The sequence below is a fragment of the Canis aureus genome, chromosome 36, assembly GCF_053574225.1.
Source record: "Canis aureus isolate CA01 chromosome 36, VMU_Caureus_v.1.0, whole genome shotgun sequence".
NCBI lineage: Eukaryota > Metazoa > Chordata > Mammalia > Carnivora > Canidae > Canis > Canis aureus.
The window spans coordinates 4,551,989-4,565,448 of record NC_135646.1 but is presented as its reverse complement, the minus strand read 5'-3'; the positions used below and the strand labels follow the sequence as shown (position 1 = coordinate 4,565,448).

At 38.3% G+C, this 13,460-nt stretch overlaps 1 protein-coding gene across 1 annotated transcript in view; it reads left to right on the top strand.

The window, feature by feature from the left end:
* LOC144305722 (uncharacterized) overlaps nucleotides 1–13,460 on the top strand; it is a 284,028-nt gene that overhangs the window by 14,275 nt on the left and 256,293 nt on the right. Inside the window, exons 2-3 of the mRNA XM_077884792.1 lie at nucleotides 3,068–3,200; nucleotides 3,706–3,906. The gene's annotated coding sequence lies outside the window, so the exon portion shown is untranslated. The remainder of the gene's footprint in view (nucleotides 1–3,067; nucleotides 3,201–3,705; nucleotides 3,907–13,460) is intronic.

Sequence of the window (13,460 nt, the reverse complement as noted above, 5' to 3'; positions counted from 1 at the left end):
AAAAAAAGTAGTCCAGATAAGCATGATTTTAGCCATGCAGGCCTGCTTTGCATACCACACAAGACCACCCCCAGCATCTGTGGTTATAAGACCCTATGCTGTGAGGGCTCTTTAGAGAGACGTCCTGCCATCCTGCTGACCCTGGACTTTGAGGAGACCTGTAAGCTCCCCTCTGGTCCCCCTTCTCCCAGGAGTCCCTGGCCCTCCTCCCCTGCTGGACAGCAGCCTCCATGGGACACTCTCATGCATTGAGGCTCATGCAGTTCTGCCCACATGCTTCCTGATACAGCTTGTTGTGTGTGCAGCTGCTCGTGGTCATCTTTGTCGTTCATCGGATCCCCATCTCCTCGAGCCCTCTGCAGTGTGTTAGGATCAAAGCCCTGTAGCCCTTGGCTGACATCAGTCTGTACTTCATCTTTGGACCAAAGGGCTGCCAACAGAAAGCACGTGTCTGATTGCATAATCTTATTTTTTTTTCAACTCTTCTCCAATTGGAAGAATGCTGAGTCTTGCTAAGCTTGTCCATTCTGAAGCACCCCCAGAAATTAACCATCTCAACTGCTAAGAGACAACCATTGACTGGAAATGCTGTTATTGCTTAGGTAGAATGGGAAGTACATGGATGTTTATATTATTGTTCTGGAAACCGTAGTTATATTTCAGCCTTTGTATGATGTACACATACAGTAATGATAGGTAAAAGAAAAAGAGTCAAAGTTTTTTTGTTTGGGTTTTTTGTTTTTTGTTTTTTTGGTAGCAGAAGACACAGACAGTGGGGTTTGTGGTGAAGAATGAAATGAGAAGTAGAAATAAAATTAGTGCTTGTTGTCTCATGGCTTTTGCAGGTCTTCTTTCTATATCTACATGACAGACTCTTTGAGAGCATGGATTAATGTCTTTGTGTCCTACTAAATATTAGATTAATATTTGTTCTCAAGAAATATTGCTAATGAATGAGAAGCTAGAGAGGAGGAAGATGACTGGGGAGAGAAGAGACAGAAGAGAATAGGACAAGGGCCTACATTGGAAGAGAGAAAACTATAAAAGGACGCTTGGCCATCTAACCTTAGGCAAGTGTTTGAGCTTCAAACTCCTAACGTGTGGAACCTGGTAAGAGGCAGCCCTGCCTGGTGATGGGAAGGCCCATGGAAACGGAAGGCCTTTATTGGAGCGGAGGGAGGTACATTTGTGTATTTTACCTTCTCCTCTGCCAAAAACCCATGAAGGTAGCCCTCAGAAGAGTGGGTAGTCTGGAGTCACTTGTAAAGTCTCAGGGGGTTAGGAAGAGGTCCCTGCAATCCACTTTTGAAGACAGAAAAACTGCCTCTTTCTTTGGGGGTGATGCCATCTAGCTATGTTCTTTGTGTTTTTATGGTTCCGAAGGCAAAGTCCAGACCTCTGGGTGTGAATCCTAGGGGAAGAAAGGGGCCCCAGGACTCGTGTTAGCAGATCCTGGCCCCCCCACTCACCTGCTTTCTGGGCCCAAGCCGTAACCAGATGTGGTTGTATTAGCGAAGCAAAGCACTGAACATGGAACCTTGGGGCCTAACATGGATGCTGCTTCAGGGAAACTGAGTGCCGAGGAACTAGGTGATGCTCCTGGAAAGAACTGTGGTCACCTGCATAGGAATCCCCATTCTGGAGGAATGTTCTCAGCCAGTTTGGATTATCAAAGGGTAAGAGGAGTCTCAGAAGGGAACTAGACTCCTTGCAAACAAGGCATGTGGAGATTTTTGAGACAATGGCTTTCCACTTGATATATGCAGAGTAGTTCTGACCAGTTATGTTATGATGAAACATGCTGCATGCCTCCCACGGATGATAGAACCAAATATGTATTCCAGGGCAAAACAAGAACAGCTATAAAAAGATTTAGGAAGATGCCAAGGTTATTGATTGGAACCATCTATTGTTCTAAATTATGTGGCATTGCTTAGGCGTTTTCCCTGGTGAAATCACATTAGAGACTATCACTTTCATACTGATTTCTACAGCATGTGGACAAAACCAGAGGGTTGAAAACGCCTTTATAGTTGCAAATCATGGATGGAACCCCTTGAAATAGGTTTCAAAAAGTCAGAAAAAAAAAATAGAACTTAAAAGCTTCTCACAACTGTTTTAGATTTCAGTGTCCCCTAGGATTGCTAGTCCGTTTTTTTGGCCGTACATTGGAAAAGCAGGAGGTTTCTGGAAGGTTGTGGGGAAGGGTCCCTCCATGTTATGGTAATTATGTCTCCTTGGCCTACATGGTGGATACATCCCCTTGTAGAGATCTTCTTTGGCAGTATTTAATTAGTCAGGTAACCTCTTAGCCCACAGGCACCAATATACTTTCTTTCTCTCCTTCCTTCCTTCCTTCCTTCCTTCCTTCCTTCCTTCCTTCCTTCCTTCCTTCCTTCCTTCCTTCTTTCTTTTTCTTTCTTTCTTTCTTTCTTTCTTTCTTTCTTTCTTTCTTTCTTTCTTTTCTTTCTTTTCTTTCTTTTTCTTTCTTTCTTTCTTTCTTTCTTTCTTTCTTTCTTTCTTTCTTTCTTTCTTTCTTCTGCTTTCTTTCAGTTTCTTCTCTTAAAAAAATCTAATATTGGTATGAGAAACTTCATACCAATATTTTTAAATTTTTTAAACAAAATTTTGCCTCCTCTAACCCCTCTAATGGAAAATTGAAAAAAGTGGTAAAAAAAAAAAAGTAGAAACAATCAAAAAGTCTTCCCTTATCCTGCCGTTCTGAGACAATCAAGCCGCGCTCTGGCACACGCACACACATATATGTATATGCGTATACTATATATATAGTTGTTAGATTGTTGACGTAATTGAGATCATATGGAACTGAACAAATGAGTACTTTTGTGCTTTTTGGCTTAATATTTGACATAAGCATTGCCCCATATCACCAAAAACTCTTTATAAACATTTTAAATAAGGGAATAGCATTTTCTTTTGAATGTACCATAATTTGCTTATCCAGTCTCCCAATCTGAAGCATTTCAGTTGTTTCCAACTTCTTTGTTATTATAAATAGGACTGCATTTAGCATCTTTGTGCATGACTCTGTTTTTCCTGTTCTTAGGCTGAATGGCTTGGCTGATATGAATATTTTTCGAGCTCGTCATGTGCCCTGCCAAAACACTTTTCAAAAAGATTGTACCACTTACAGTCCACCAGAAGTGAGCTCCCTTTTCACTCTACCTCATCAGCACTGGGTAATCCTATTTTTAAGAAAATGACTAATTTTAAAGCTAAAATGCTGCATCTTATTACTTGAGTTGTCTGTTTTTCTTTGCTTGCTTGCCATTCTGTTTCTGCTTATGACTTTTCCACACATTGTCCATTTATCTATATGTTGGTCTGATTATCAAAGCTCTTTATATACATATATATATATTTATAATTTTTGTGTGGTATTTAGTATAAATATTTTGTTTTTTGTCCTGTTTATTTTTAAATGCATAAATTATATATTTTTTTGATTATTTCCTTTTTAAAATTTCCTTTTAGACTTTTAGAGATTAGATACGATTCATTTATGTGTTCTAATAGTTTTGTTTTAATCATTGTAACTTCTTATATTTACCTTTTAAATCTCTCTAGAATTTACTTGGAAATATTTCTGAGATTTTTTTTTTTAGACTGACCTTTTCTTTTCTTTCTTTCTTTCTTTCTTTCTTTCTTTCTTTCTTTCTTTCTTTCTTTCTTTCTTTCTTTCAGAGAGCACATGTAGGCAGAGAGGCAGAGGGAGAGGGAGAGAATCTCAAGCAGACTCTGGGCTGAGTGTGGAGCCTGATATGGGGCTTGATCTCACAATCCTGAGATCATGATCTGAGCTGAAACCAAGAGTCAGATGTTTAACAGACTGAGCCACCCAAGTACCCCTGAGATGTTTTTAATTGGACTTTTCTTCACAAATGGGTAATTGTCACAGCTTTATGGGCTGAAAAGATCTTCATTTTTCTACTGATTTGTGATGATTCTATTATTAAGTAATGAAAATTTACACATATTGGTGTTGGGCTTAAGGCTAAATATGTATGTTGTTTTATTAATTATTTAAAAATATTACAAGAGCTGGGACCCTGTCATTATTTTCGTTTTTAAGAAATGTTCTTATTTTCAGATATGTATCCTGCAAGATGAGCTTTATAATTATTTTGCCAGGGTTAAACAAAAGGCTTGTTGGAATTTTCATCAGTATTGTTACAGAAATCAAGACCAACTACATGAAAACAACAAAGGCTATTTATTTAGAGTTTTCTGTAGCAAGGGACTTAGCCACCATCACTTGTGTTTTGGCAGAGACTCAAAGGCAGGCAGAGGAGTGGAAACACTTTATTGTGGAGAGAAGGGAGGGTTTCAGGGGTGCCCTGATGGGAGACCGTTGGCATGGAGTGGTGGGAGATAGGTGAACTGAAAGTGGGGCATCTTAAGTGATTGCTTAGGGGCACATATTTGGCTTTCTCTGGTTGGCCCTAAGTTGTCAGTGGGGAAATGAAGGAACAGTGATCAAAATTAGGGAAGCTGTCAGTTATTAATCAAGTCCTGGTCATTTTGGGCTAATAGTTACAGAAGTTATTTTTTTTAACTTCCTGGATTGTTATTAACGGTAATAGACTCTAGTAGAGTAGAGACTTCCTGCAAATCTGACTTCATGATCTGTTTATTTTAGAGAAGGGGTGGGCTTCCTGGGCCAGTAGCTGTACTTGTGGGCCAGAGTTCTGTTTTTATATAACGCTTGGCCATTGTCCATTTGTATATTCAGTCATTCATATTAAAGCTATCAATTACTCAAGAATTGGTAACCTGATACTATTTAGTATTCTCATCCAAGAAGTAACTCTTGACTTTTACCTTTACTCAAGAGAGTTTTGAATTTACTTCTGATGGATCACTCATGTTGCTTTTGAAAGTTATTTCTAGACTGTGTAGCTTTTGTAGCTTTTGTAGCACGGCCTATTTTAGTGTTCTGTGTTTAAAAAAAAATTTTTTTTTTTTAAAGTAATCTCTACTCCCAACATGGGGCTTGAACTCTCGACCTTAAGATCAAGAGTCACATATTTTATGACTGAGCCAGCCAGGCACCCCTATTTTAAGAATTACTTCTTAAAATACTTTTCTGGTGTTCAGATAGTTTGCTAAACATGAATTTTCTAGGCATGTAAGTATCTCCTCCTACTGAACACAATAATGCCTCTCACTTTTGTTTCAGATTTTATGGCATCATGAATAGTTTCCATACAGTGTTAATTGTAGTGGTTATGGTGGGAATTCTTATTTTGGTCTCAATTTTAAACGAGGATGGCTTTAGGGACTATATTTTATTATTTGATGTGATCGTGGTAAAGATTTGAGGATAATCATCATCTTCAGGAGAAGGGGAGTTCTAAGCATTCTATTTTCAGTTTTAAGTAATTTTTGGATTTAATATTAAATTTTATTGAATGCCTTTTCAACCCTCTTTTGGTAAAAAAATTATACTTTAAAACTTACTGCCCCTATCTGCACTACTATATCACTAGATTTTGTCTTTCTATTATTAGATTTCTAACACTTATATTATTAAACTCAAACTTGACTTTGGAAAATTATGATTTTTATGTTTATTAGCACCTCAGTTGAAACCTTAATATCTATACATAAGGGCTAGTGCCTTTTGTGTTGATCATCCCCAGGCTTGTTAATTCACAAGAAGATATACAAAACTCAGCATGTGGATAGGCATACTCATGCGATGATTTAGTGTAGTAAGAGAATATAGAATAAAATCAGTGAAGGGAAAACCAGGCATAAGCTTCTAGGAGTCCTCTTCTGGTGGAGTCACATGAGTTGCGCTTAATTCCCCCAGCAGAGTGTCACAGCTCATGTGAAATGATGTCTACTGGGAAAGTAGCTCATTACAGACTCAGGGGCCAGGGTTTTTTTTTACTGGAGGCTGATCACATAGGCAGCCTGTACTAGGCAGGTACCAAAATTTCAGGCTGCCAGAGGGAAAGCTGGTGTTCAGCATAAAGCATACTGTTGCACAAACAGTTTAGGTGTGGTGAGCCACTCTTATCAATTAGGAGGATGGGAATCCTCCTGAATTCCAAGTTCCCAGATGCCAGTCAAGGGCCGGTCTTGTAAATAGATCTTTCTAAGGTTAGCAGTCAGGCTTGTTAACCCTTCTCTGGACACCTACATTTGTGTGATGTGTCTGTGTGTGCATGTGCCATTTTGGCCATGTTTGGTATCACAGTGAAGATGACTTTATGAAATAAAGTGGACAGTCCTTTTTCTGGTGTGTGTGTAATGGGACAGTTTAGAATAGAATGAGAATTTTCTGCTCTTCGAGGATTTATAAGAACTTACCTATAAAATTATATGGCTCCAGAATTTTTGTTGGCAGGGGTAATTAAAAATTAACTTACTTCTTCTCAAGTCAATTTGTTGCTTTTCGCCCACCCCTACTCTGCCAAAAGTTATCCATTTCACTGAGATTTGCTAATCTATTTACACACCTGGTGAATTTTTCACTTGTAATTTAAAAATCTTCTGTGTACCCATTCATCTATCATCTTTCATTCCTAAATGTATTTATTTATGATTTTACTTTCTGTTTTTATTGATTAGCTTATCCAGGGATTTGTTTGTTTTATTCAATTTTGAAAGAACCAGTTCTTACTATCATCTATCAATTTTGTTTTTCTATTTTTTTAATTCATTTATGTATGTATTTATCTTCATTATCTTCTTTCCTTGCTTGAGATATAGTTTGTCATTTTTTCTTTAGTTTCTTGAGTTAAAAACTTCAATATTTTATTTTTAAAAAAGTAACATGTTCAAGCTACATATTATAAAAGGTACAGCTTTAACCGTATCCTGTAAATGTGATGTATATAATTATCCGGCATTCTGCTCTTTATTTTTACCTTATCATTATTTAGGATGGATATTTTTCTTTTTAATTCCCAAGAGTTTATAAAGGTTTCTTTTTGGTTTTATTTAAATATTTTTTATTAACTTCTAGTTTTATTGCATCATATTCAGAGAATGTGGCCAAAGGGATTACCCAGAAGTAGAGCCCAAGACAAGGATTTGAGTACAAGTAGATTATTTGGGAGGTGATAGAAATATTGGTAAGGGAGTAAAAAAAAATGAATCAGAGTAGGGAAGATAGCAGTATTTAGTAAAAATATGTCCCTATAGAACTTGCTATTTATTTATTTCCTCCTTTTAAAATTGGGGAGTATATATGATGAAAATCATAGATCTTAAGCATATAGTTTGATGTAACTTATGCCCCTATCAAGATATAGAGTATTTTTATCATTCCAGAAAGCCCCTTCCCAGTCAACTCCCTCTCCATAGGCAATCATTGTTCTGATTCTATCATCATAGACTAATTTTACTCATTCTATAACTTTATAGAAAAGGAATCCTACAGGTGTATTCTTTTGTGTCCAACCTCTTTCCCTCAATATAACATCAATGAGATTTTGTACATATCAATAGTTCCTTTTGTTGCTGAGTGGTAGTTTACTTTACGAATACACTACAGTTTGTTTATCCTTCCTTCTGTTGATGGCCATGTTGAGTTATTTCCTAGAGAATATGAGTAAAGCTACTGTGAACATTCTTTACACTATTTGGAGCGGGGGGAGATATGTCTTTTTTGTCTTGGGAAAATATCTAGGGATTGAACTGCTGGGTCATAGGGCAAAGGTATGTTTCACTTGATAAGAAAGTGTCAAATAGCTTTCCAAAATAACTTATGTTCCACTCCTACCAGCAATGTGTGAAAGTTCTAGTTGCTCCACATTCTTGCCAACATTAGATGGTGTTAGTGTTTTTAACCCTGGCTATTTGAGTGCATGTGAAATGATATCTCATTGTGGTTCTTAATTTGCATTTTCCTGATGGCTTATGAAATTGATCACTATTCACATGCTAATTGGCCATTTTTTATATCTTCCTTTGTAGAATATTCATTCGAGTCTTGGGTTACATAGCTTTTTAAGTTGTAAGAGTTCTTTATATATATTCTGCATACAAAATAGCTTTGGAATTGCCAACAATCTTGTTAAAATATATATTCCTGGGCTGTACTCAGACCTCCCATTCAAGATTCTTGGTCAGGGTGGGCTCTGGGAATTGGCATTTATGCCAGTAACTCTGATGATTCTGATGCACACTCAGGTTAAGAAACCACTGGAGTAGAAGGAACACCAGATTGGGCACTGAATGACCCAGGGATAACCCTGGGTAGATTCACTAACTCAGCTCCTCTGTTGGGTTCCCAGTGTTGCCATCTGTGCAATGAGGGAGTCTACTAATTGACAGCTGAAGCCCCTTCTGGATCTGAGGTATTTGGTATTATTAGTTGCACTAGATTCTCCAACTTGGCAAGCTAAGGACTGACTGGCATGTGTGGTTCCAGCCAAGCCACACATACTTCCCCAAACATGTCTGACAATCAAGTTGAGGCAAGAGAACTGAAAACAGACATTGCAGCTCCAGCATGGGAACAATCTTTGAGGGACCCAATGAAACAGCCGTTGGCTGGAAGCTGTCGAGTAGCAGCTGGTTGAGTCTATGAGCTTCTTGCAGCTGTTTGTGATATGTCAAATGAATTTTTGTTTTTATGTGTTAATGTACTCTGAGCTATTTTACAGTGTGTTTGACATTTTACAGTATAGTAAAGTGTGTACATGCCTAATTAAAACAGATGTGCATTTGATAAAATAATTACGGGATATGCTGAAGAAAAATGGCTAATTATATATTAAGCATAAACACCTAAACATACGCTATAAATATATACTTGAAAAGTCTTAGAAAGTAGGTATAATTGGCCAGATTCTCTTTTTGTGCCTAGACTTAGAGTCACTCCTTAGATTTTCCTGGTTTTGGGATCCACTGGCATTAGATTTTTCTGCCTAATTTTTTATGAACTTCCCACCCATCCCCCACCCCCCTCAGCCCCATCTCATCCTTTCCTCTCCTAGATTAAAGTTGAGGAGAATTCTCTCTGCTGGAGTTAATAAAACAAAAACATCAAGAATGACAGTTAACTTGTATTATGCGCTACGCATGGTGCTAGACGCTCAATATATTATCTCATTTAATCTTCACACTAGTTTCCTGAGATAGCTGCTATTGTTCTTTCCCTTATACTGTTGGGGAAATTGAGACTCAGAGGTTAATAGCTTGCTGAAGATCTCTGAGTGTGGAAATGTAAGATCCAAGATTCACGTTGAGGCCTGAGGGCAGAGCCCACTCACTTTAACCATGACCCCCATACTACCTCTATGAGTGTCTTTCTGTCCAGCCACTTCTGTGCTCCCAGATGGGGAATATTGCTGGTATGGGGAACTCATTTGAAATGCCTCTGTTACCACTTTATACTATTTTAGAATATCCCAGACCAGACTTCTTCATGAGCAAGTCTTCATGCCCTCTTTCTCCAGGTGCATGGGGTGAAGTTGATATGTGAGTAACAGTGCTCTGGCATCCTCATGGACCCTGGGAGTTGCTGGCACATGGTGGCCAGGCTCTGGGATGCTGTCAGATGAGTGAACATTTTGGTTAGGCTTTCAAAGGCAGAGTTGGATACTCATGCCTGCTACAGGTGGTAGGGTAAAACGTGTTTGGCGGTAAAATAAATGTATGCAGAAAATACTGAAAAGTCCTTTAAATACCAAACAAGGATTGGTTTTCTTAAGGTTATGTCAAATGGAGTTGGCTTTTCTGTAGACAGTCCAGCTTGCTTGGAGAACAGAGAATACCAAAACAGTTAGTCTATACTGCAAGTGGAAAGGCAGCTATCATCTGTTTTGTGATATTTTGGAGAAATGGGTTATCCTGGTTCTCCATGACCAAATATGATCTATGAGGATACTGAGAGTAATTTATGTAGTGATGATTCAGGAAGTGCTTAGGGTCACAACAGGAGTATTGAATTTCAGTGAGTATAGAATGTATGGCTAAGGGCATGGGCTCTCTCATCTAGTTGCTATGTGACCTCTAGCCGGTGGCTTAAACATGTTTCAGTTTCTTCATCTCTAACATGGGGATAATAAGAGTATGTGCCTCTAGACTTGTTGTAAGGTTTAAATGAAATCTGTGAAAGGCATTCAACACAGTGCCTGGCAGTAGTAAGCATACAACAAACTTACATCATCATCATCATCATCGTCATTATTGTTGGCTTACTAATTTATAGTTCTTTGTCTTAGAAGGTAAAGGAAGGAGGGTGCATTAAATTGATTTTAGACAACCAGATTATAATCCTGAATAAATTATACCTAGCCTCTCTTGGTCCTAGTGTTTTTGTCTGTAAAATAAAATGGTTGGATTAAAAGACCTTTGGGTCATTCTGGCTCTAAGTATCTATGACTTGAGATTACACATTCCATGACCTTCTGCTTTCTTACTTCATTTCTAAGCTGTGAGAACTATGTGTATTTAGAAGGAGCCCAAGTAGAGGGAAGGACTCCTGTATCCTACACCTGTAAATGTCACAGAGGGCTACAGTGGAGCAGTCTTATTAGAAATGTCCTATTCGGAGCTGTTTTTCTTTCGCTCCTTTAAGTTATTTCTCCTTCGTGGTCACATTTGGCAGTCAGGGAGAGTAAAGGTGGGCCACCCCAGAAATCTTTTCTCCTGAGCTCTGGGGTGAGCAAAACCTGGCCACGCAGAAGGCCTGAGCTTTGTGAGTCCCCAGAGTTTGGAAGGTTTTGCTGGTTTAATCAATGCTGTTTAATCAATCAATAATGTAAGAGCTGCTACCAAGTGGCATGGTCTCAGCCCTGTTCTTGTGGTGGGGGAAGGTGCTGAGGGGGAAGGCAGTCACTGGCACCTGCGGGCTGGAGAATTCTAAGGCACTGGCTCACCCCTAGAGTGTTCCAGGTTGTGGCCCTTCCTGGCTTCTGCATCTGTATCTCTTTAGAGTGGCATGAGCCTTGGTGCATGAAGATGTGGTGCAGAGGAGTTTGGCCCCCCTCTCCACATCCTATACCTGCAGGTGGATTTTTAAGGGAATAACAATGCTTTGGATGTATTTTTAAAAAAAACAATGTTGGAAAAACATCACTAATGACATGAATTAGATAATTACCATGTGTGGTGAATTTTTTAAAAAGGCAGGATCAACGCCCCTACTTAAGATGGTGTTAGGAACTACAGGAATGCTGTTTTCAGATTCCCTTATTCCCTCTACTGCTTGCACTATTTTTCTTCTGCTGCTGACTGCAGAGATGAAGGGAATAAAGGTTGGTGCACAAATGGTGTGGGGGCTGGGGTATATTCAGGGTGGTACTGGGGCTGGGGGCAACTACTCAGAGTTAAATGATCTTGAGGCTGGATTCAGAGATGGATTATGGCAAAGAACTTCCATGAGAAAATAGAGGAGGGGGCAAGCCATAACTGTATTTATCATTCTGAGTTTTGCAACTGATTAGATAACTCTGGTTTCCACAAAAGGACTGATCGACGGATGTCAAGCAACACATCTTTGGGGAATCAATCCTAGTTGGAGTAATTAACACATAAGTGTGTGAAATACCACAATGTTCTCATTTGATACTCAATCTGTTTCTTGGCCAAATCTCAGGCATTTAAATTTATATTTGGATTTAAAGTGGCATATCTTACATTGGAAAATATGCTTGTCAAAGAAATAAGTCAAGTATTGAGTATTTATGAAAATGGAGTATTCTCCGTATCCTAAAGATGGGAACAAAAATCTAGTTGGATACAGATATAATTCCCATCCCCCATAGTTTATAAAAGAGGATGGAAATATCTAGTGTCCCCAAAAGAGAGGCTCCTTCATTTCATCATCGCCATATGTCTGTACCTGTGAGGTCAGAATGTGGGCTAGCCAACCCATCTCCTGCTCTCTGACCAAATACACGTACAGGTGAGGTTTACAGAAGGAAGGGTGATGCAAATGAATGAATCTCAGCGGTAAATAGATTATTGCCTTGTTTCTTTTATCTTTTGCTCTCCTTTTTTGATGACAAAAATTAAGTTATTATAGAAATTACTTTTGAGGAGACTTTCTGCTTTTGAAAAAAATGTCCAATTTATTGAGCTTGATTCTTCAACTTCAAGGCTGGAGAGCAGATGTCTGAGGATACAATTGGAACAAAGATCGAAACTCTGGAGAAGAGATTCCCAGGGTTGATGCCAGTTTCTAGTAGAGAATTTAGAAGAATTATACAGATATGTTCCTTAAGACTTTTTTTAAAGACTGTTAGTGATGGAGAGGATAATTGTATAGACTGATTTTATTCTTTTCCTAAGTAAAGGGGTGACATTTTTTGATGTCCTGAATATGAGTAATTTACTGTACTTTAAGTAGATGGAAAGTTACATCTCATATAAAAAAAACAAACCTTGACAAATGATTAGGAGTTGAACACATTTTCTACCAAAACAACGTTCTCTTTCTCTAAAAAAATATATCCCTGGTGGGTGTTTTGAATCCCACCTAAAAAGAATAAGATGAAGAGAAAATTGAATGCTGTAAGAGACGAACGACATGTGTGGTGTAGTTTAACATTTGGTTCTTTTGAGAGGCAAATTTAGTGTTCTGAAGCCTTCAGATCTCATATGGCCATCTGATAGCTAGTGATATACTATGTGGGGGTGTCTTTTAGAGAAAAAACTGCTGTATCATTTCCAGATCTTTCCATTTGTGAGGTGATTGTTTTTCTTATTTTTTCCTCCGTCCCCTAAGGAAGAGAGAAAGCAGACAATTAATTTGGCCTTTAGCTATTCAGCTTTAGCTTTGAAAGGTTTTTCTAAAGTGTGGATCTTTTTAAGGTATGTTATCTTTTCTAGGTGTGGTCTTATCTTGAGCCAGTCATTCCAGAATCTACATACCTCTGGATTTATGACTCTGGACTATTTTCAAGGGAGAAATTATTTGATCCTTCTGATTCTGTTATTAGCAATATACCACACAACATCCTAGTGATCAGGAGTGATCTGTCAAACACATGAACAGGTGCTCAATGACATTAGCTGAGGAATACAAATTAAAACCGCACAATGAGATACTACTATGTACTCACCAGAGTGGCTGAAGTTAAAAAAAACAAAAACAAGAACAACAACAACTATACTGAGTATTGATAAGGATGTTGCACGCTGGAATTCTTATACACTGCTGTTGAGGATGCTTCTGTGTGTGTGTGTGTGTGTGTTTAGGAATGCCTCTTTGGAAGAAAGTTTGGCGATTTAGTATAAAGTCAAATATACTCTTACTATATATGACCTGGTAATTCCACTCTTAAAAATTAAACCAGGGGAATAGAAAACATGTCCATACAAAAACTTATGCTTACAGGTCCATTGCTCCTTTGTTCATACTGCTCCAAACCGAAAACAACCCAAATGCCCATCGGTTGTGGTACGTCCGTACAATGGGATATTACTGAAAAATAAAAATGAAAGAACTATTGATACACACAACAACATGGCTA